Raw genomic sequence first — 22,554 nt, 5'->3', positions numbered from 1 at the left:
AACAAAAAGATGTCAGAAGCAGCTTCCCTCCAGGAAATTTGCAATCCAACTTGACCTGAACATGTAAAAACATTTACAACTGCTGTGAGCAAAATGATAAATATGCTCTTCGAATTCATCATAGAAAGGTTGTATATGTTGTATAGTTTTTTGGATTTCCAGTATTGCTCATTTCTTCCCACTTTGTTCATCAAGGGTATTAGACGTAGTGGGAAAGGGACGTGCTTTAAAGTTGGGTGGACCTGGGTTTGCACCCCGCCTTTTCCAGCAGGTGTGTGAGCCTATGCAGACACCTGAGCCTCGTCAAACCTCTGTGTCCTGTGGATGGTTAGAGTGACCGAGTGAGATGACACGCACAAGTGCCTGGACCGTAGAAGGCACCTAGGACGTGCCCCATCCCTTTAGAATGTGTGCTGTTGCTTTATACTGCCAAAAGGACATGGAAATAAATGAGAGTCATATAAATATTGGTGTCAATATCTTTTCCTGCTATGGACACCATTAATTTTATTTATTTATTTCCTGGTGACTTGGAGAAGAGTGACTTTAACTTACACAGTCCTGATTGTGTGTCTGAGAAATGCCAGCTGCCCTGGGAGAGGTCTAGGAACCTCTGGATCTAAAGGAGCTTAAAAGTTGAGGTAGCCTATAAAATGTTTCTTCCTTCCCCTCAGAACTGTTCACCAGGGAATTTCTGATAGGTCCTTGAAATTGTAGGGTATTTGAGCTAGCAGTGGCCCCAGGCCATCTATCTCCCCTGCTTAGTCTATCTCCCTGCTTAATTCAGTCCATTCTTTCGGTCTGTTTAATTGTTTGTTTTCAATTCTTTTCATTTTCATTATGAAAAATTTTAAACATTTAGGAAGTACAGAAGATCTCAACAGCAAACACCTTTGTCTCCAAATCATTTTTTCCCCAGCCTTTCCAGGAGATCATCCAACTTCAGTATTGTTATCCTTGACTGAAATGTCAACCTTTAAAAGGCTGGGAAGTTCTGCTTTCTATCCTTCACTCAAAAAAGCTGTCCCTCCCCAGTCTTAGAACCTGCTCAAACTAACTTGAAAGAAAGCTGGTATCAGAGCTCATTTGGGGATTTAGTCCCTTCCCTGTCCTATTTTTACAGTTCAGGATCGTTTTTTTCTATATTCATCTTCATATCGCTCCTGTTTTATGATATGCCCGTGCCCCTTTAAGATCTGAGCTTATTGTTACTTACCTTTATAATCAGAAATAAAGTGAAATTATTTTTTCTAAAGGAAAAAAAGGACCATGAGAGATTTTTTTGTATAACCATGGGAAAATGTAATATGTAATTATTTAGATACCTCTGTTTTTTTTCCCTTTAATATAATTTGTTAAAATGTTTTCTTAAAAAGAACTCCTTTAATCAACTTTAATCATCTCTGTCTATGGGCCTATCCCAATCTACCCATCTTTTCTCTGGAATCTGTTCTAAAGTCCAGGAAACACATCTGACCAGGCCCCGGTAGCCCCATTTGTCATGTTTATGAGTGTGATGGTGATAAGGTCATTTCCTTCCAAAGCCTCTGTCACTTCCTCATCCCCAATCACTGAATCCTTTTGTCAAAATTAAGTCTAGAGCAGTGTTCCAACCCAGATTAACCCCAAAACCAAAGAACATGCCTGGCGCGGAGTTCCCGATGAGTTTAATTAGGGATTTACAAAACAGGAGAGGGTTTTTCCCAGTGGTGGTGGGTCAGGAAAGTGAGGTCAGTGTTCCACATTCCTCCATTCTGTAGAAGGAGAGAGCGCCAAGGGGGTACTTACAAAGGTTTGTGACAACGGAGTTTCTCCAGAGATTTGGTTACCATCAGTGATTAGGGGAGGGAAGTTTTAATGCTTCCACCCCACCCTGGGTCGGGGGGGAGCTGTTGCCTGGTCACATGGGCAGCCTGTGGATCTCAGTAATGGAGGAGGGGGCCGGCCCTGGGCCCTGAATCCTCACAAGCAATATCTCCTCTCATTGTTTGCTCTAATCAATTGTTGTAGGAATCTAATCATTGTTTCCTCTTTAATCAAGAAATTGTTGGTAAGGTAGTTGAAGAAGTTATTAAGGGTTCTGCTTTTAGCAAAATGAGATTTCCATCACATCTAAATACCTCACAGGCTACCTTTACAGCTTTGTTGATCAGTGCTCGCAATAATTCGTCTGTAGCCTCCATTTAGTAAGCCTCCTTTTTTCTCTTACTCCTATACAAATATCATGGTTCCCCAACCCTAATTTATGTACTTCCATTTAGGGTTATACTTCGTCAATATAGTTCTAGTCATATGTTCCATCTGTTGGATTTCATTCATTCATTGAACAAGTATCTGTGAGCACACTGTTTGCTTGGCACAGAGAACTTGAAAAGGAAAACCAATACAATGTGATGATGCTCTAATGGAGGCCTGCACCCGTGAAAGCAGAGGGCAAGGAGCACCCCTGCTGCCCAGGGCTGGCCAGGCAGGGCTCAGAGGAGGCCCCACCAGAGCCGAGGGTGGGAGGAGCGGGAATCGGCCAAGCCCCCAGGAGCAGGGAGTGAAAGGTTGGGAAGGGGCTCCGGGCACTACCGGCCATTCGAGGGAGGGAGTGCCTGGTACTGAGGGGGTGAGGGAGCCTCCAGTGGGGAGCAAAGGTGGACGTGGCCTCTGCCCTCTTGGCACTTAGGGTCTGGGAGGGGAGCCAGACACTGGTCAGAAAGGCATCCTTGTGATTAAACGACTTGTGTAATTAAAACCGGTACCATATGAAGAAAAAGAACTTAGAGCAACCTCATCTAGTGTTGCGTTGGTCAGGGAAGGTTTTCGGGAAGCGCCATTTGAACTGTTTGCTGGCTTCCGAGGAAGAAAGAGCTACACATACAAACCCACAAGTGCTTGTAAGGCAGAGTGAAAATAGGCCGTGAGTCTGAAAACCCGGGCTCGAGAGGCAGGCAGGGCCTAGTGTGTCATGTAACAGGGAAGGCGTTTTGTCCTGGAGGCAAAAGAGAGCACCGAGGACGCCTGAGCAGGAATGAAGCTGCCACATCTGTGTTTTGGAGAGAACTGGGGGTGAATGCGACTCGATGCCAAGACCAGGGTGACAGTTGATGATGGTCTAGACAAGAGGAAGGTGATGAAGCTGGGAAAGAGGAAGAGGTAAAAGGACAGCACTTAACAACCAAGTGACGTCGGAAGTGACAGGAAGGAGTCTAGAGCAGCCTTTGGCTTCAGACTGGGGTGGCGGCAATAACTCCTGAGCACTGGGGTACATCCACCGCAGCGAGTGGGCCTTGGGGTGCCGCTGCGTCTGCCGGGGAGGTGTCCGGAAGGCAGCAGGCTCCTCACGCCCGGCGCTCAGGGGCCTTAGGAGTCACCTGCCTGGAGGGGGTCTGGAGCCGCCCGGGGTGAGGGGATGGCCAGGGGCGCAGGGCCTCCAGCGGGGGCCCCACATGGCAGCCGCCTCATCCCCTAAATGGCTAAAGGGACTTCCGTGTTTCTGTTTTTGTTTTTTTAAAGTTTGTTTCGTCCTTTTGTTTTGTTTTTCAAGATGGAAGAGTTTGGGGGACATGCTGGGGAAAAGGAGGGGATGGAATTGGGGCTGGAAATGCAGGAAGGTTGGGACCCCAGAGCTGCTGGAGCAGAGCTGGGGGAGGCAGGACCAGTACGCGGGACTGGGGCCCGGCTGAGGAGCTCGGGGTGTCACGGTGGGGAGGGGAGTGGGGAGGGGTCGTTGGGGCTTGAGGTGAGAGGTGAAAGCTTGCAGGGCCACTGGAGGAGAGGCAAGGGTCCCCAGCAGGACGGCCACGGTGGGGGCGGCAGTGCACCGACGCCCCTGCAGCCCCTCACCGCACTGCAGCTGTGGGACGGCCGGGCCCTGGGCTGGGAGGGGCGAGCCCTTCTGAAGAACGCTTTCCCTCGCGGAAGACTGGGGTGGCCGGACTTGCCAACCAGACCCCAGCAGGAAGGAGGAAGCTGTACTAATAAAAGCCGTCTGGCTTTCCTGCCGGGACAGACAAACCAGCAGAGCAAATGGAACGAAGAGAGGGCCCCGAACAGGTCTGCACACGTGTGGAGGCTGCTTAGCCGTCAGAGGGTGCGTTAGATCAGTGAGAAAGGGCCCACTAGTCCGCAAACAGTGATGGAACGATTAGTTACGCAGGTGGGAAAAAGCGAACTTGAATCTCTGCTTCTTACCTCAAAAGAGTCATGTCCAAGTAGACAAAAGCCTTTACAACTTTGGAAAAAAGAGAATAGCCTTGTGACATTACTGGAAAGAATTTCTTAAACAAGATGCAAAATTAGAAATCATAAGGGAAAAGATTGATTTTAAAAGTAAGAGCCCAATCAGAAAAAAACACAAAATAAAAGCAAGCCACAAAGGAGAAAATTTTAAAGCACAGACCACAAAGGTTTACTTTTCAGAATATAGAAAGAACTCCTAAAAACCAGTAAGGAAGAAGCAAGAACCAAATGCAAAAATTGGCAAAAATTCAGAATAGCAGTTTCAGCAAAAAGGAAAACACATAAATCTAACAAACTTCTGAAAATACTTCCAGCTTCACTATAATTAAGAAAATGCAAAATAGGTTACTAATTTTCATCCACCAAATTGGTAAAAACTTAAGTGGATGGAGCAAGGGAAACTCAACACTACCGGTGAGATGCACGTCAGTGCAACCTTGTGGCTAACCAACTTGGCATTATTCACGGAAGTTTGAAAATGCAGCTCCTCCGCCGCCCGGGATTTCCTCCCCTCAGTGGTTACCAGGGAAAACCTCTGGCACCAACCCTGGACCCTGGAGGCAAGAACAAGACTTATCTTAAGCGCAAAAAAAAAAAAAAAACTGCAAGTTTTGACAGGATTGATGAAAAATATGGCAAAGTACGATGTCATTGTCACAGAACCCTGCACGAGGACGCGGTGCTGCTGACAGGCGTTCCCATGATCCCAGCCCCGGGAAGCCTGTATTTAGACAAAGCGAGGGGAAGCAAACCGACGGCAGCTGCCAGCGTCAGCAAGGATGAACCTCACAAATATTTTAGGCCAAAAAAAGGGCAAATTGCAAATGAATTTTGGCTGGGGGAGACCATTTTAGATAAAGTACAGAAACAAGCAAAAGTAAATAAAATATTGCTTGGGGAGACCAGCACGTGGCAACACTCTGAAGAAATGCAAGGAAAAGCTAAGCCCATGTGCAGACGATGAGAAAGGGCGACGTGACGTGAGCCCACGAGGTGCACTCTGTTACCACACCCGACACCTTACGGAGCGCGAGGAAAAATTCACCCGGAAGTCAGGAAGTAAGCTTCAGGGCCCCTCCGTTTCTAAGACCCCAAAGTCCAGTATTGTATTCCCAATTCTGTGTTCCCATTCTTAAGGAAGTTTCCAGAAACCATCAGAGCCCTCCAAACTCAGATCCACCCCTGCCTATAAGTTATAAGATTGCTCTTATGCAAGCCAAGAATTTCTTGAATTTTAAAACAGAAAAGCTAAGCCGCTTACTCTACCAGGTTTGTGTTCAAGCCCCAGCTTATCCTTCAGCCACATCTCAGTCTTAGGTTTTATTTACCTTGTTATGGTGAATTTTTGTCTCCCCAAACTCAATGCATTGGGATATAGATATATAAAAACTGTTTCCTGTCCTTTTCCACTGTGTCATATTTGTTTCTTTCACCAATATTCTTTCCATATCCTAAGTAGTATGTCGGGTTTAGAACTCGGGCTGCCCTTTTCGGCTTCCTCCTTGTGAGATCCTTTAACCTGCTCCTCCCGTCCCGCCGCCTCCTGGGTGGTGCTCACCACAGCCGTGGGCCAGGACCTTGTCCTCAAGTGCTTGTGCCCCGGCTCCTCCCCAACCAGCCTCACTCCTCACAGCACGAGCTGCTTCCTAAAACCCGGACCCGATGGTGCTCTGACCCACCCACACCCTTCAGAGACTCCCGGTTGTCCTGAAAAAGCTAAACCTAATTAGCAAAGACCTTCATAATGAGGTCCCAGCCCCCCGCCTCGATGTCCACTGCGCCCCCCGGGGAAGGGCCCCTGCCTTCCCGCAGCCAGTGCCAGGCACGTGGGTGCCCTTCTCTCCCCGCTCCCCGACCACACCCCAGTCAGTCACAAACTGTTGCACTGTCCATGGGTGTCCTGAGCATCAGGGTTTCCACCTTCCTCTCAACACCCAGCCTGTACCTGCGTGGACCTGTACCCATGTGTACCTGCATCTGTGTGTACCTGTATCCATTTGGGCCTGTACCTGCGTGGACCTGTATCTGTGTATACCTGTATCTGCATTGACCTGTACCCACGTGGGTCTGTACCCAGGTAGACCTGTACCCATGTGTACCTGTATCTGTGTGTACCTGTATCCATGTGAGCCTGTACCTGCATGGACCTGTATCTGTGTATACGTGTATCTGCGTGGACCTGTACCTGCGTCAGTCTGTACCCAGGTAGACCTGTACCCGTGTGGACCTGTATTTGTGTGTACCTGTATCCATGTGGGCCTGTACCTGCGTGGACCTGTACCCACGTGGATCTGTACCGGGTAGACCTGTACCCGTGTGGACCTGTATCTGCATGTACCTGCACCCACATATACCTGCATGTGACCACATCAGACACTTCTGCATCCCAGCACACAGCCCAGGACAGCATCAGCCAGAACTGCATCCACGTCTCATGGCCACAGTGGTCCCACACACCTTACAGTCATGCCACCCACTACAAAGCTACTTGAAATGTGGCCAATCCAAAGTAAGATGTACTGTAAGCATAAAATATACACTGGATTCCAGGCTTCGTGTGAAAAAAAAGTGTAAACCACTCATTAACAACGCTTTAGATTCATTGTATGTTGAAAAGATATTATTTTTGATGTATTGGCTTAAATAAAATACAGTTTTAAAGTTAATTTCACCTTTATCTTTTTCATTTTTAATTTTTAATGTGACTACTAGAAAATTTAAGATTGCCCAAGTGGCTTGCATTACATTTCTTTTGGACAGCACTGGGATGCAGCTTTACACGGATTATCAAATTTAGACTCACAACAATCCTTTGAGGTAAGTAATGATATTATCCCCATTTTATAGATGAGGAGACTGAGGGGTAGAGAGATTCTTTTCCCCAGGCCCCAGAGCCAGGAGTAATGGCGGAGCTAAAGGTGGTTGAAATGGGTGTGGGACTCCAGACCCTCCTTCTCACCAGCAGCGGAGAGACTGGCTGACGGCTGACATAACAGAAAGCAAGTGTCGGCTCCTTGGTCTCAGGTGTGACTTCCTCCGAGCACTGGCCACCTGCAGGGGTTAGGGTCTCAGAGGCATGGCCCCCAGCGTCTCCTGCCAGCTCAGCTGGCGCAGGCAGTGTGAGCAGCAAGCACAGATCCACAGGGCAACTGCTCCAAATCCAAGGCAGGTTTTGAACTCTCCTGAGCACAAAGCCTCTGTTTTCTTCCATTTTCCTTAGAAAATAATAAAGAGTGTGCCAGGCATAAACTGAGACACTTTTCAGCAGTTCTGCCAATAAGTTCTTTGAAGATTGTTATGTCCATTTTGCTAGTAAAAGTTCTCAGCCTCTGGGAATTTTCTTGATGCTGCTTGTGTGTCCCTTTATTTCAAAAGTTAAGGACGTTACTGTTTATTGTGTAAGACTTCTCCTTCTGCCCATGGCACTTTCAGAAGCCCTCTTCAAAGCTCCTAAACTCCCACATACAATTTGGGACCTCAGGGCATGTTTTTGTGGCCCATGATTATTGACAATGCATTTGAAGAACAGGTAAAGACACGTGGCCAAATCTCCCAGGGCCCAGCCACAGGTTCATGTCAGCCAAAGCCAGTACAGGCCCTCGCTTGTTTCCTCTCACAGGCCTGGGGGGTCACCTAGGCAGGTTCCCCATTTTGCTCATGGGGAGCCTGGGGCTCAGTTAGTCTTTGGGGACATCTCCCAAGCAATAACCAGAAACAGGAGTTTTCGCTTATGCATCCATTCAGCTTTATCTTTAGCACCTAATAATTCCACACTGGGTGGGAGGCGAGACGGGGTTCCCTCCCACCAGGAGCTTGCACCCCGCAGGTTAGAGCCCTGCCCTTTGGGTTCCGAGTTCGGTTGGCCTCCCGCTCCACCTTCCCTGGTCTCATCAGATTACAAGCACAGCACACACACCATCTGACCGAGAGGCAACCGGAACAAGGGATGCGTTTCTTTCCTTCCTGCCCGGACGTCAGTCAGGTCATGGAGCTGGTAAGTGCGCTTGTCTTATCACATGAGAGCAGTTGATGACAAAATCTCCAATCACACATGGAGCCCCAGGGCCGAATCCAGCATTGGCTGAATTCCTGGCTAGTCACGATGTGAAGCTGAAAAACTCACAGGGTGCCCACTGGCCCCACACTGGTGGGAAAAATGAACTAGCCAACTACAGCAATAATCATTTCTGTTTCAGCTTCATTTTGTTCAAATCGTTTGGAAACTTTTGAAAAGACATTTACAATATGATTAATCAGATGCAACAAGTAGGCATGGCAGGAGGATAGACCCAGCTTTATTCCTGGGAAAGTCCTTTAGTGATTTTAATGCTGACAAAGGAAAAGACAAAACTAATCAAAAGATTATTTCCATATATGGAATGAATTTCACGTTTCTCGGAAAACTAAGACTTGGTAATAATAAATATAGCCCTCAGAATGCTTATTTCATCCTTACTGGTTCCTGTGCTGTTTCTTAAAAAGGAGCGTCTCAAGGCCATGGCGATGTCAAAACAGCATAAAAACAGGACTTCTTTCTGAAACTTCACATTTACTTAACAACAGTGATTATTTAAAAATAGACCTGAGCAAGAATGCAATGTATAGCAGGGGAATTCAAAGAAATGTTCTGCTGGTTATGGATATTTTGGGAGGTTGAGAAGCTCCTCATCAAGCTTGATAACTATATGTCAGTAAAATGTGATCCAGTAATTGTTTACTCTTGACTGGTTTTCATCTTTGTATTCCCATCAGCTTATACAAAGCATAACACGTAAGAGAAAGTTGGATAGATGTGGATTGAATCTGTTTTTGATGGTGCCCCTCCCCACTGATGTCTCCCCCCTCACCACCACCACACAGGTGAGTACAAGCTCCACAAAAGGGAGCTGCCTGTGTGTTCCCGTTTACTGAGGCTGCCGGAAATGCAAAATACCAGAAACGGACTGGTTTTTATAAAGGGGGTTTACTAGGTTACAAATTTACAGTTATAAGGCCATAAAACTAAGGCATCAAGAGGTAGATTCCGTCTCTGAGGAGAAGGCCAATGGCGTCCGGAACACCTCTGTCAGCTAGGAGGGGACGTGCTGGTCCTTTGCTCCCGGGATGCGGTGGTTCAGCTTTTGATTCCAGTGGCTTTCTCTCTGTGTGTCCGAGGGTTCTCACTTAGCTTCTCTGGGGCAAACTCTGGGCTTCATCCCTTAACTTTGCATCTCCAAATGTCTTCCGATCTGCATCTCCAAGCATCTGGGTCTGTGTCAGCTCTGAGCTCTCAATCTCTCCCTGAATTCTATTAAGGGCTCCAGTAAACTAATACAGACGCCCCCTGAATGGCGGGGTCACATCTCCACGGAAATAATTTAATCAAAAGGTCCCACCCTCAACTGAGTGGGTCACATCTGCATGGAAACAACCTAATCAAAAGTCCCCACCCACAATAAGTCTGCACCAACAAAACTGAATTAAAATCTGGCCTTTCTGGGGTACATAATAGATTCAAACCAGCACACGGTGGTAACTCCCTGTGTGGCCTCATGGTCCCAGAACAGCACTAAGTGGCCATCATCTGCCTAATGCTGAGTAAAATAGTCACTAAGTAATTACGCTGGCTCAGCTGATTAGTACAAGATGCGTGACCCTTGGCCTGTGTTTCTTTACATCAGTTGTTTCAGCAGAGGGTACCGGCAGCTTCCGCCTCGCCTGGGACTTGTTAGAAATGCAGATTCTTGAGCCCAACATAGACTTACTGAAGCAGAAACGTTGAGAGTAAGACACAAGCCTCCAGGTGAGCCTGGTGCAAGCAATAATTTGTTATCAAATTAACAAGTATTTGTTGAGCAAATCACCTGGTGGACTGCAACAACAAGGCTACACAAGGAAGCCACTGGTATTGTTCTTTTGATGCCCTCCATTTTAAATTAACTAGCTAAACGTGAGATAAGGAGTTCCTCTCAATATGTTTATTTAACACACACTTATGCAGCCCTTCCTACGTACCAGTCTTTGTTCTCAGCACTGTGTGGATAGACCTTAGCTCTTCAGAACAACCCCATAGCTACTACCAGCAGTTCCAGTCTATGGAGAAACACCCCGACACGCAGACAGGTCACAGAGCTAGTAAGTGATGAAGCTGCATTTGAACCTGAGCATTCTGCCACCAGAGTCTGTGCAACGTTACCCATGATGCCTCTCGTTCCCGACCTGATGAGGGGGCGGGGGTGGGGGAGAGGGGGGCACGGTCACTGCGGGAGGAGTGAGAACAGCAAAGAGCCTGGGGCCAAACCTGTGAAAGATCGACATCCAGGGCCTGGGGAAAGGACAGGGAGCCTTCCGAGGAGATAGTAAGTAGATGATAGATGCACAGTTAGATAGATAGATAGTAGATAGATAGATAGATAGATAGATAGATAGATAGATAGATAGGTAGGTGGATAATTGATGGATGGCAGATGATCGATATAGCTAGATACAAGGATGGACAGTTAGATGACGGGTGGTGAAGACTGAATTGTAACCCAACATAGACCTGTTCTGAACCTCAGTCCACCTCGCTGTGGTGAGAACCTGTTGTAAATGGGACCTTTTGAAGCTGTCATTGTGTGGTTAAGGTGTGGCCAAACCACAACGTGTCTCACCCCTATGACTGGAGGTCTTATGAGGAGAAAGCCCTGGGGAAGAGCCGGAAGCGGACGTCAGTGTGAAGCAGAAGGGAAAGGAGAGGACCTCTCCATGTGATGGGAAAGCCAAGCAGCCCAAGGATCACCAGCAGCCCCAGAATGCTACAGCCTTCAGGGAGAAAGTGGCTTCACTGACACCTTAATTTTGGACTTCTAGCCTCAAAAATGTGAGCCAATATATTCCTGTTGTTTGTCACCCCATTTTGTGGTATTTATGATAACAGCTCAGGCAAACTAAGATGGATCAATCGATGGATAAAAAGGAAGAAAGAATAAAGAGGTGGGAGAAGTGCGGACCAGGAGGGTGTGAGGGCACAGAAGCCGCGGAGAGAGGCCAGGGAGGTGCCGCCAAGGCCCCCGAGGGCTCGTCTGTTGTTGTTCTTTTTTTTTTTCAATTCAAATTAACATTATAACCTATTCAGATATCACCACGCTGGTTCCAGCCTTCTGCCTTAGAGAGCTCTTTGTGCTTCAAGTCTGGGCAGAGCTGGGCTCCCCTGCTTTGGGGGCAGGATGCACACAGAGGGGTTCGAGGCAACCCGGCACCTGCTGCAAGGTGGAGCTGGTCTGGACCTCGGAGACCTTCTCCGGGGCCATGCGAGCGTGTCCAATTGGCAGGTTTCTCAGGCAGCAACTCTGAGCAGCAAGCAGACGCAGCTGCTTGGTGGCGATTTCTCAGGAATGTTGAAACCATTTCGTGTTCTGCTTGTTACGGTGACATGAAAGTCATCTTTCTGGGAAAAGTGCTTACAGATAGGGCAATTTCCATCCATTTTCGCCCAAAGAGAAAATATTGATCGTATGGTGAGTCAAAACCCTTTCAGGGTTACACATAAAATCAGAAAGATATTGTATGCAACACAATATTGTATGCAATAAAATTTATATTTTTAATACTATCAGATGAATAAACTTGAGCCTTATTGGGTCAAAGTTAAAAATTTCCAACTGTTCCTTGAGAAGTTTGAATGCTTTACAGATGCCTATTAAAATGTTTCACAGTAGGAAAAAAATCTTCCCTATTAATTTAAATGTGATGGAAAGTCTAAATGGAGCCAGGTAATTCTAATTCACTTGTCTCAAAAGTGAAATTCAGCTATCAACAAAGGGAAACAGGCTATTTCACTTTTAAAAATTGGGTATTAAAACAGATAACTATGATTGCTACTTAATTTTGCTAGGGAAAATATAAACCATGAAATACAATTCCTTTGATAGACACGGAAGGGTATCTTTTTTCCTTTGGAACTCATGCACAAAATTGGATTAAACGTGGTCCCTGGTTCATCTCACACTGCACAATTGTGGATACAATCCTGTCACATCCAAAAAGAACTCTGCATAAGTAAAACAAGGTAACAAACAAAAGGACAAAAATGGGACACCTCTGGTAGGTTGAAATACCTCCAGGGATAGGGTTGGCCATAGGAAAACGTACACCGCTTGGAGGGTGTGGGTATAATGTTGCAAAAAAAAAAAAAAGTGGCTTATGGAACAACCAACTCATAAGGTCACCTACTTCATAATATGGCTAAACGAAATGCAAAGAGATGAAAGTAATATTCTAATCAGTTACTACACCTGCAGTAAGTGCTTTGACCTGTTTCTATTAATTTGACCCTAGAAATAGTTTTGTTCATTTTTAGGAGAGAATGTTTTCATGACAAAACATTTCTTTCACTGCAGTGAAAATGGTGCAACCATTTGCTTGAAAACCTCCAATATAAATAGCTAAGAATGAACATTTTGCATTGATCAGACAAAGTTAATATCTGCAATTATCCATTGACTATCCAAAGTGGCACCTTGGCCTCACCTTGCTTTTCATTGTACAGAATATGATGCTACCGACAGTCATGTGTCTGTGCCTAGTTTGCATGGAAGCAACTCTCAGAATGTCCCCCAGACAACTTGTTGAGGCATTCTGCCCCTTTTTTCCACCAATATCCTGTTTCCAGATTCCTTCACCCAATCTCGAAAAAGCTTAGTTGGTGCTTCTCTGGTTTACAATCATAACGCTAACATCTCTGATAAGTTATAAAATGCCTGTCCCCGTCCTTCTCTTTCCTCTTTCTTCACGGAGTTTGTGGTGGACTTTTGTCCAAAACAGTTAACCAAAATACGAATCCATCATAAGTTGTTTAGCATGTACTAATTCCATTTACTGCTTTGAGATCTGAGGGATTGATTTTTTTTTTAAGTAAGAGAAAACATACCAAAATTAAAGCCTAGTTCAAAGGGTCAAATTCATCTAACAGGAAATCCTGGCCATTCCCTGCAGTTGCTGTTGATAGCTGCATATATTGCTCCAAGTAACTATTACTTGATCTGCTTTATAGCATCGAATTACAGGAAAGGTGTTACAAGGACCCATGAAGAGAAGGACCAAATGACTGTCAGTCACGATCCTCCAGCCCAAGTGGAGTCACCCTTGTCGGAAATAAAGCGGTACCTGTAAGGGAATAAACGCTTACTCGGTTCTGGAGGAGAAAAGAATTTATTTACAATCTTGCAAGATAGGGCGTCCAGCCAAACACGTGGAAGGCTGGCGCCCCAGAGGAAGAGAATGGCGATCTTTAAATCTCCTACTCCTAATTCACAAGTCCCTCCCCTGTTTCCCCATTTACAGCCTATCCGAGAACACTAACTAATTCATCTTTTGAGATTTTAATTTGTACAGCCAGTCCCAGAGAGCCAACTAGCTCATTATTGAGATTTTGAACTGATCAGCCAATCCCCCTCAAATTTTTATTTTTTTTTTTTTGCTGTGAGTTCCCGCCTCTGATTTTACCTCATATCTCTTCACATTCCAGTAACTATGGTTACTTTTCCATATAAGGAGCAGGCAGATTCTCTCTTCTCTTTGTCTGGGGCTTGTTTAAACTGGTTTTGCCTCCATTTCCCTTATTCCATGCTGTCTCTATGTGAAAATGAAACTTATTCCTTTCTTACACCCTCAGGAGAAATCACCATTAGCATTCGCTTATCGTTCTCACCATGCGTGTCCGTGGAAATGGGAGTGTTCATTTATTTAAGCGGAAAGTGTCAACATTGTTTTGGAGGAGAAATGAATGCTATCAACAAATAAAAGCTGAGCAAGGCACATGGCGTTCTGCCCACAGAGGGAACTCAGAATGAATATGGATTGATTTCTAAATGAACCCAACAGATCGGGGAAATCAGTGAAGCTTTTCTGAAAACTGCAGGCTGCCCTGTGGGATGGGCTGCCAATAATTGCTGTCGATTTTATTTCGATACAATTCTGATAAAAATCATAAACTTATTAAGCTAAATATCACAGTCATTAATATCAATTTGTATTTAGTCTATGGAAATGGGCATGATACACAAAAATAATGAACAATACTTCAAGTAGTTTCAAATGATACAATAGGATCTTAACAGGCTCATTATTTTTCAAATCAAAGAATTACAGAAATGTTTATTTTGTCTTTACCAAATGTGATTGCATCATTCTTTGTGTAATTAATGCTGATTTATTTCATTTCTAATTTATTTAATCCAGGAATGTCATTGTGTTGGCCAAGACCCTTGCGGAAGTTTCTCGTGAACTGATGAGACGCGGTAGCCGGGGCTCGCCTGTGTGCACCCTCCCTGTTTACTGCCAGAGGACGGTGGGGGCGTCCAGCCCAGGGGTAAGGGCAGCTCTTGGCCTGATCGCATCCAGTCTTTGAACAGTTCTTGATTTGGCCCCTGTGGCTGCAATCCCGAAAACATTTTCCAGTGGGCTGCTTTCATTCCTCCCAGGCGGACGACATACCAGATTTCTAGTGTCTAAACTAGAGATCTGGGGTTCCAAAGGGTGGAGAGCTCTGAGCAATAGTTAAACAGGGACCAGATGCTTCAGAATCCAGGCGACTTCACACCGAAGCTCACGCCCCAGTTACACAGCGGGAGGCAAGTCTCCCGGCCTGCAAGTTTCTCTCCTCTTCCGTGTCCCTCTTCCCCATCACTGCCTGACTCTCGGCCCTCCTGTCTCCCTCCTCCCTACTCCATTTTCCCATCTGCTCCCCACTATCTCCTTCAGAGAATGTGATAAAGATTTGACCCTATTTATAAACCATCTTGACAAACATTTATGTTCCTTCTTCTTGATGTAAAAATCAGGCAAGATAACCTTTCAGGCCCCACTGGATTGGCAGAATTGGTGGAGTCTCACCAGTTGGGAGAAGCATCGAATTAAAATATGCTATTTCAAGAGTCAACTAAGGGGAGCAGAGGCTCCCTCCATCTTTCCCACGGTAACACCAGGTTCCATCTCCTATGTCCATCTTCCTATTGCAGTAAACCAGTCCCGGGACTCAGTCTTTTCTTTTCTTAAAAGAACTAATCCAGATTTATGATTAAGCATCTGTGCCCGGGACCCAGCGAGCCTTAGCTGAGTTCAAGTCCCAGCTCTACCCCTGTGATAGGTGATTTACTTTAATTCTCTGAAAATTTCCTATACGTTTCCTCATCCAGAAAATGGGATGATAATAGCACTGATCTCATAGTTTCTTTTGAGAACTAATTGCATGTAAAGTGTGTAGGACATAATACACCCAGGAGGACGTTGTAAAGAACAATTTAGCATTCCACAAAGGGAGACAAAAAAAGACTTGGATAAGGGAAAAGACATGCACTGTTCTTGGGAAAAAATATAGTTCCTTGGTGTAAATCATCCCACAGCACCTGCACACACTAAACACTCAAATGAGAGAAAAGTCAAAAACAAGAGTGTGACCTCACGTAGCAGATCGCTGCAGCCCCAACTGCCCCGCAGCAAGCACCAAGAAGCAGAAACAAAAAGACAAATAAAGTACTAAAAAACAAAGCAGGACAAAATCTTCAAGAACAGAGAAGTAAAGTTCTGTGAAACCAAATAATATATTTATTACAAGTGAGGGATCGGGGAGGCTTGAGGTTGTTTCCACAAGCAGGGGCCCAGGAAACAGGACGTGATCACTGGGCTTGAACCGTGAGCCCGTGGAGGAGGCCGCAGAAGATGAGCTAGAAATGTCCTGCCTGGTCACTGCCTTAAAAATCCAGGCTGACCCGGTGAGATGTGCCCGAGTCCGTGGACGCCCAGCAGACATCTTCTCACTGCCAGGCCTGCCTTCCCACGCCATTCTCTCAAGCCTCCCAGACCACAGCCTTCCCATTTCTTCCTTTCTTCTCCTGGTCATTCCAGCTGGATGCATTAGTTTGCTTCTCGCGGCAGCTAACTTTGGTCCTATTCTCTGGCTGATGCTTTCCTTCCTCCTCCCAGCCCAGTTGGTCCAAGGATGGATTTCCAGGTGGAACCACCCCCTCGTCTTGAGCCTGTCACTCCACCCGCCCCTTGAAAGCTGCTTTCTGCTTCCTTCTCCTCAGGAAAGCCTCCCACCTGGGTGGGGGAGCCCTGGGAGGAAGCGTGGACAGGAGAGATGGGCGGGCTCAGGAGCGTGGACTTTCTTCTCCACTCTTAGGAAAGAGTGTGGTCTGTGTTGAAGAAGACTATTCTGGATGCAGGAAACCAAAGAAGAGAGTGTGCAAGGGACCCTACAGTCGTCCTGAGAGGGGACGGAGGCCTCCAGCCAAGGCGGTGGACACGGGGACACTGGAACAGAGACACATGTGGGAGACATTAAGAAATAGAATTGACAAGGGTTGGAAATTGATTGTATGAATGTACAGGAGAGAGGAGCCATTACCCTATGGCAATATTTCCCAAATGTTACTCCATGGATTTTAATAGTATTTATATTTTTAAAAAAGTTTTATGGTCAAACAGTTTTGAAAAATATTGAATGATGTTTTAACTTTTATACAAAGTAAAAGAAGCTTCTCACTGCAGGACTTCTAAGTGCATGTTTCGGTTTGCTAATGCTGTCTTTTGCAAAACACCAGAAATGGATTGGCTTTTATAAAGGGAGTTTATTTGGTTATACAGTTACAGTCTTAAGGCCATAAAGTGTCCAAGATAATCCATCGACAGTAGGGTACCTTCACTGGAGAAAGGCCAATGGTGTCTGGAAAACCTCTCTTAGCTGGGAAGGCACGTGGCTGGCATCTGCTTGCTCCCAGGTTGCGTTTCAAAGTGGTGCTCTCCAAAATGTCTCTGTATCAGCCTCTTGGGGTAAACTCTGGGCTAGTACCTCCAAAGTGTCAGCAACACTCTGCTTTCAACAGCTGTCTTCAAAATGTCTCTGTAAGTTGCAGCAGCAAGCTCCATCTGTCTGAGCTCTTATATAGGGCTCTAGAAAACTAATCAAGGCACACGATGAATGGATGGGGCCACACCTCCATGGAAACTATCCAATCAGAGTTTCACCTACAGTTGGGTGGGTCACATCTCCATGGAAACAACCTAATCCAAAGGTTCCAACTTAACCAACACTAATACGTGTCCCCCCACAAGACTGTATCAAAGAACATGGCTTTTTCTGAGGGACATGATGTATACAAACTGACACAGTGCATTTATATGGAAATTCATAGTGGTCAGTATCTAAGGGAGGGAGTTAGAATGAAGACTGTCTCAAATGCATTTGACCATAGGACCCCTCCACCACACCCATCCCACACACACACAAAAATATTCATACCTCAGGAAACACTTGCCAGGAACACGGTTTGGAAAATGCTACCTTAAGAATGTCTATTCTTATATTAGAGGAGAATGATGGTGTCCAAGTGGTTATAAAAGTAAGTATGCAGAAAAGAGACCAGGTTCAGAATTTGAAATGCCACTAACACACGGACTTCCAGCATGCGGCAAATTTCAGAACTCAGAAGAAAAGCCAGGAATGGAGACTCTTTAGCATAGAGATGATACTTTAAAGACAGAAAATTAGAGACCCAGGAGAGGAGAAACAGAAAATGGGGGGAAAAAACATATTTGAAGGTACAATGGCCAAAATAATTACAAATGTGATGAAAAACAACAACCCCCAGATCCAGGAAGCTCAGTAAGAAAGGTAAAAACAAATAAAACCATACCTAGGCAAGTTGGAGTCAAGTTGACGAAAACTAAAAGTAAAGAAAAAAGTCTTAGGGGAGCCAGAAAAAAAAAAGACACAGTCCATAGGGGAACAAACCAACTAATCTATAGTGATAGACATCATAACATCGGTGGGAGAGTTAACAGGAAAAGGGCATGAGGACACTTTCGGGGACAATGTAAATGTTCTCTAATTTGGTTGGGGTAGTGATTACACAGGTAGACCACACCTGTCAAAACTCAAAGAACTGTATATTTAAGAGCTGTGCATTTTGTAAGTAAATAATGCCTCCGTTGAAGGAAAAAGGTACAGGCAGAGGAAATAGAGGAATAAAAGGCAGGAAAACGATGGTAAGGACGGGTGGACAGTTTTGAAGTCAAAGGAAAGGCATCACCTTTGGACTCAAAAGAGAGTCACCACCAGGGTTAGCAGCGACGAAGAAGTCAGGGGAAATGAGGACCAAGAGAACCAGCACCCTGGCTGAATAACAAGGGGTTCCACTTCTGTAGATTTATTTTTAATTAATTTTATTTTTAAATTTCCAAAATGTACTCTACTCACCAGTGCAACAACTCCTCCTATCCCCTAATAGTCTCTAATCTAATTTCTGACTCCATGAATTTGCTATTTCTAGATATTTCAGGTAAGTGAAATCGTACAATATTTGTCCTTATGTGCCTTGATCATTTCATTCAGTGTAATATTTTCAAGGTTCATTCGTGCTGCAGCCTGTCTCCGAATGTCATTCCTTTTTACTGTTGAATAACAGTCCACTCATCTGCAGATGGTCACTTGGGTTGTTTCCCCCTTTTTGGCTGCTGTGAACATTGGTGTACAAGTGTCTGAGTCCCTTTTTCCAATTTCTTTGACTATACACCTAGGAGTGGAATTGCTGGGTCCTGTGGTAACTCTGTAGTTAACATTTTGGAGAACCACCATACTGCCTTCCACAGTGGCTACACCATTTGACATTCCCAAGACATCTGTAGATCTTTCACATCTTGGGTAGCCGTTGGTTCTCAAACCTACTGCACATTAGAATCTGGAGAAGCCCAGTTCCACTGCCAACCCACTCTGAATGTGGGGCTCTTCTAGGTGATTGGATGAGCAGTAGGTGTCAAGAACCTCTGAGCTAGATTAATGATTCAGATGGCATTTCTCAAACCTATCCAAAAATCAGAATCCTTTTGAGAACTTAGCCTAGATCTTACCACAGGAGAGTGTCTTTCAGCAGGCCTGGGTTGAAACCTGTGTTTATTTTCCTGTGGCTATTGTGAGAAATTACCACAAACTGGATGGTTCACGAAATCTATTCTTTCCCAGTTCTGAAGACCAGGAGTCTGAACTCAAGGTGTCAGCAAGCCGTGCTCTCTGCAGAGGCTCAAGGAGAACATGCCCACCCCCCTCCTGCCTCTTCCAGCATCTGGCAGCTCCAGGCTTTCCTTGGTTTGGGGCTGCAGCCCTCTGATTCCATCTTCACACAGCCCCCTCCTCTCTTCTCTGAGTGTTTTCTCCTCTCCTCTTCTCTTCTAAGGACACTTGCCATTGGATTCAGGGTGTGCCAGTTTGTATTATGTCCCCCAAGAAAAAGCCATGATCTTTTAATCCAATCACATGGGATATTGGGATTAGGTTGTTTCCATGGAGATGTGACCCACCCAACTTTCAGTGACACCTTTGGTTAGGGTGTGACCTCTGATTGAATGTTTCCATGGAGGTGTGGCCCCACCTATTCAGCATGGGCCTTGATTGGTTCACTGGAATCTTATAAAGGGGCTCACAAACAGAAGGACTTCAGAGCAGCTACAGCTGATAGACATTTTGAAGACCGCCGTTGAAAGCTGCAGCTTACAGAAACATTTTGGAGACTGCAACCTAGGAGCAAGCAGATGCCTAGAGAGGAACATCCTGGGAAAAAAGCCATTTTGAAACCAGAACTCCAGAGCAGATGCCAGCCACGTGCCTTCCCAGCTAACAGAGGTTTTCCAGACACCACTGGCCATCTTCCAGTGAAGTTACCATATTGTTGATGCCTTACCTTGGACACTTTTCTGGCCTTAAAACTGTAACTTTGTAACCAAATAAACCCCCTTTATAAAAGCCAATCCATTTCTGGTGTTTTGCAAAACAGCAGCATTAGCAAACCAGAACAGATTTTGAGATCATGTCATTTTGGGGTTCAGGGGTTGGAATGGGCCAGTTTGGATGTATTATGTCCCCCAAAATGCCATGTTCTTTGATTTGATCTTGTGGGGGCAGATGTATTAGCATTGATTAGGTTGGAATCCTTTGATTGAGTTGTTTCCATGGAGATGTGACTCAATAATCTCTGGGCGAAACCTTTGATTGGATAGTTTCCATGGAGATGTTACCCCACCCATTCAGGGTCGGTCTTAATTGAATCACTGGAGTCCTGTAAAAGTGATCACAGACAGAAGGAGGTGCTGCAGCATAGACAGACATTTCGAAAACGGCCGTTGAAAGCTGACACAGACATTTTGGAGGACGCCATGTTTAAACACAGTCTGGAGGCAAGCAGACACCAGCCACGTGCCTTCCCATCTAACGGAGATTTTCTGGACGCCATTGGCCTTCCTCCAGTAAAGGTACCCAATTGTTGATACCTTACCTTGGACACTTTATGGCCTTAAGACAGTAACTTTGTAACCAAATAAACCCCCTTTATAAAAGTCAATCCATTTCTGGTATTTTGCATAACAGCAGCATTAGCCAACTGGAACACAGGGCCCACCCAGGTAATACACAATGATCTCATCTCAAGGTCCTTAATTTAATTACACCTGCAAAGGCCCTTTTCCAAATAAGGTCACACTCACAGGGCTGGGTATTAGAACATGGACGTAACTGTTGGTATACTACCTTTCAACTCACTGCAGTGCCCAAGAATCTCCAGTTGTCAGTGGATTGCCAGAGTCACATGGATTATTTAAGAACAACTGGACCAAAGGACACCTCCACTGTCTGCTGGAACTGCTTCAGAAGCCTCATTCTTCTCTGCTTCTTGGGTGTTGGCTTTGTCTCTTCCAATTAGTCCATCTGTTTCCAAGAGTCTTAGTGCAGATTCGATAAATCCACAGCTGTGAGGTAGCCACGTCTCTGCAAGCTGCTGGGCAGGGTTGTACTGACACAGCTGTTTTTCCAGAACTTGGATCTGACAGTTCTGTTCCCCTCCACAGTGAAGCTTCACAGGGGTCTGCTTGCATCTATTGATGCTGACATCTGTGGTAATTTACTAAAAACCAGCACACAGAAGGTAACTCAGTTTAGGAGGACACTTAACCTGCCCTGGGGTAAATTATTAGATTATATCCTGTGAGAGCAAAGAAAGCTGCTCTTAATGGAGCTTTTATTGGACTCCCCATGTGCCTGAGGGGAAGGAGCAAGCAGTGGGAAGGAGGGACAAGGTGTGTGAAAGCCACAATCCCCCCAGCTGAGCCTTTCCTGGACTTGAGGCTGTGGACAAGCAATTTAGCGCTAAGTGTTGAAAAGTAAAAGGCAGCAGGCTATAACTGACAGAGTGCTACAAAAAAATCTTGACTTCAATGAAGCAGCTTCTTTCCTTTCCCCCCAGATGGTATTATTCCATAAATGTGGGGCTTGTAACACGGCCGATCAACATTAGGAGCTTTGGTTAGATGTAACCAAAGGGATCAACAGTGTGTTATGGCCACAGCCCCCCAGCTGCTCAAGTGTAAAACTGCACAGAATATTAAAAAAACACGTCAGGCCTTTGTTCACCTTAATACCTTTTACAGATGTTGCTACGAAGTTCTTTTGACATGATTGCCCAAGGGAACCTCAGACATGATTTTCTGCTTACCTGAAATGGACTTTGGAAGTACCCTTTGGTTCTCTATGGAAATAATGACATTATGAAGTAGTATTCATGGAAACTAATAGTACATTACAATTCATAAGAGATCAGCTTTCAGATCTGAGAGTATTTGTCCAACAGGAAGGAAGCTTGACTTGTTTAAGTGTTTAAAAGCTTTAGCTTAGTTATATTCTGTCTCTTGGTCAAAATAATTTACATAGCAAAAGAAAAAATAAATTCCTAGCTCTGAAACATTTTTATATGCCACTCAAATGCCTTGTTTAAAATTATATTGAGCAGAACTATTTGGAGAGGTAGTAAAGCTACTTTACATGTCTGTTGTAAAACTTTGTCATCGAGTTTAAATGTTTTGAAAGTTATAGTCTGGATTTAGAACTGGAAAGATGTGGTTTCTTTGCACCATGAAACCTTTTCTCTTCCGTTGCATTCCATGTATGTCATTTTCTTTTATTACTACTGTTATTACTATTTTCTGCCCCTGTGATTTTACTTGGAGGAGTCCCATCTTGTCCTGCCCCGTTGCTGCTTTCACATGTGAGACGACATCAGCTCCCCAATCTCTGAAGCCCAAAGGAGTGAGCAGTGAGCGGATTCCAAACCCCCTGCCCCCTTCAGCGTCTGGGCCTAGACCCCACCCCAGCCCCAACACACGGATGCTGAGTTGTCCAGGAGAGGAAGCGGCTCCCGCCAGGCAGCTTCTCGTCCGTGCCTTGTAGAAATCGGCTATAAGATATCTAACATCTCACCTTCCTCAGGGTGGGACTGTGCACAGGGAAAAACAGCCTGGCAGACAGGATAATCAAGAGCCGACCAC

This window comes from Choloepus didactylus, chromosome 16, assembly GCF_015220235.1.
Source record: "Choloepus didactylus isolate mChoDid1 chromosome 16, mChoDid1.pri, whole genome shotgun sequence".
Taxonomy (NCBI): domain Eukaryota; kingdom Metazoa; phylum Chordata; class Mammalia; order Pilosa; family Megalonychidae; genus Choloepus; species Choloepus didactylus.
Note: the sequence above shows the minus strand (reverse complement) of the source record.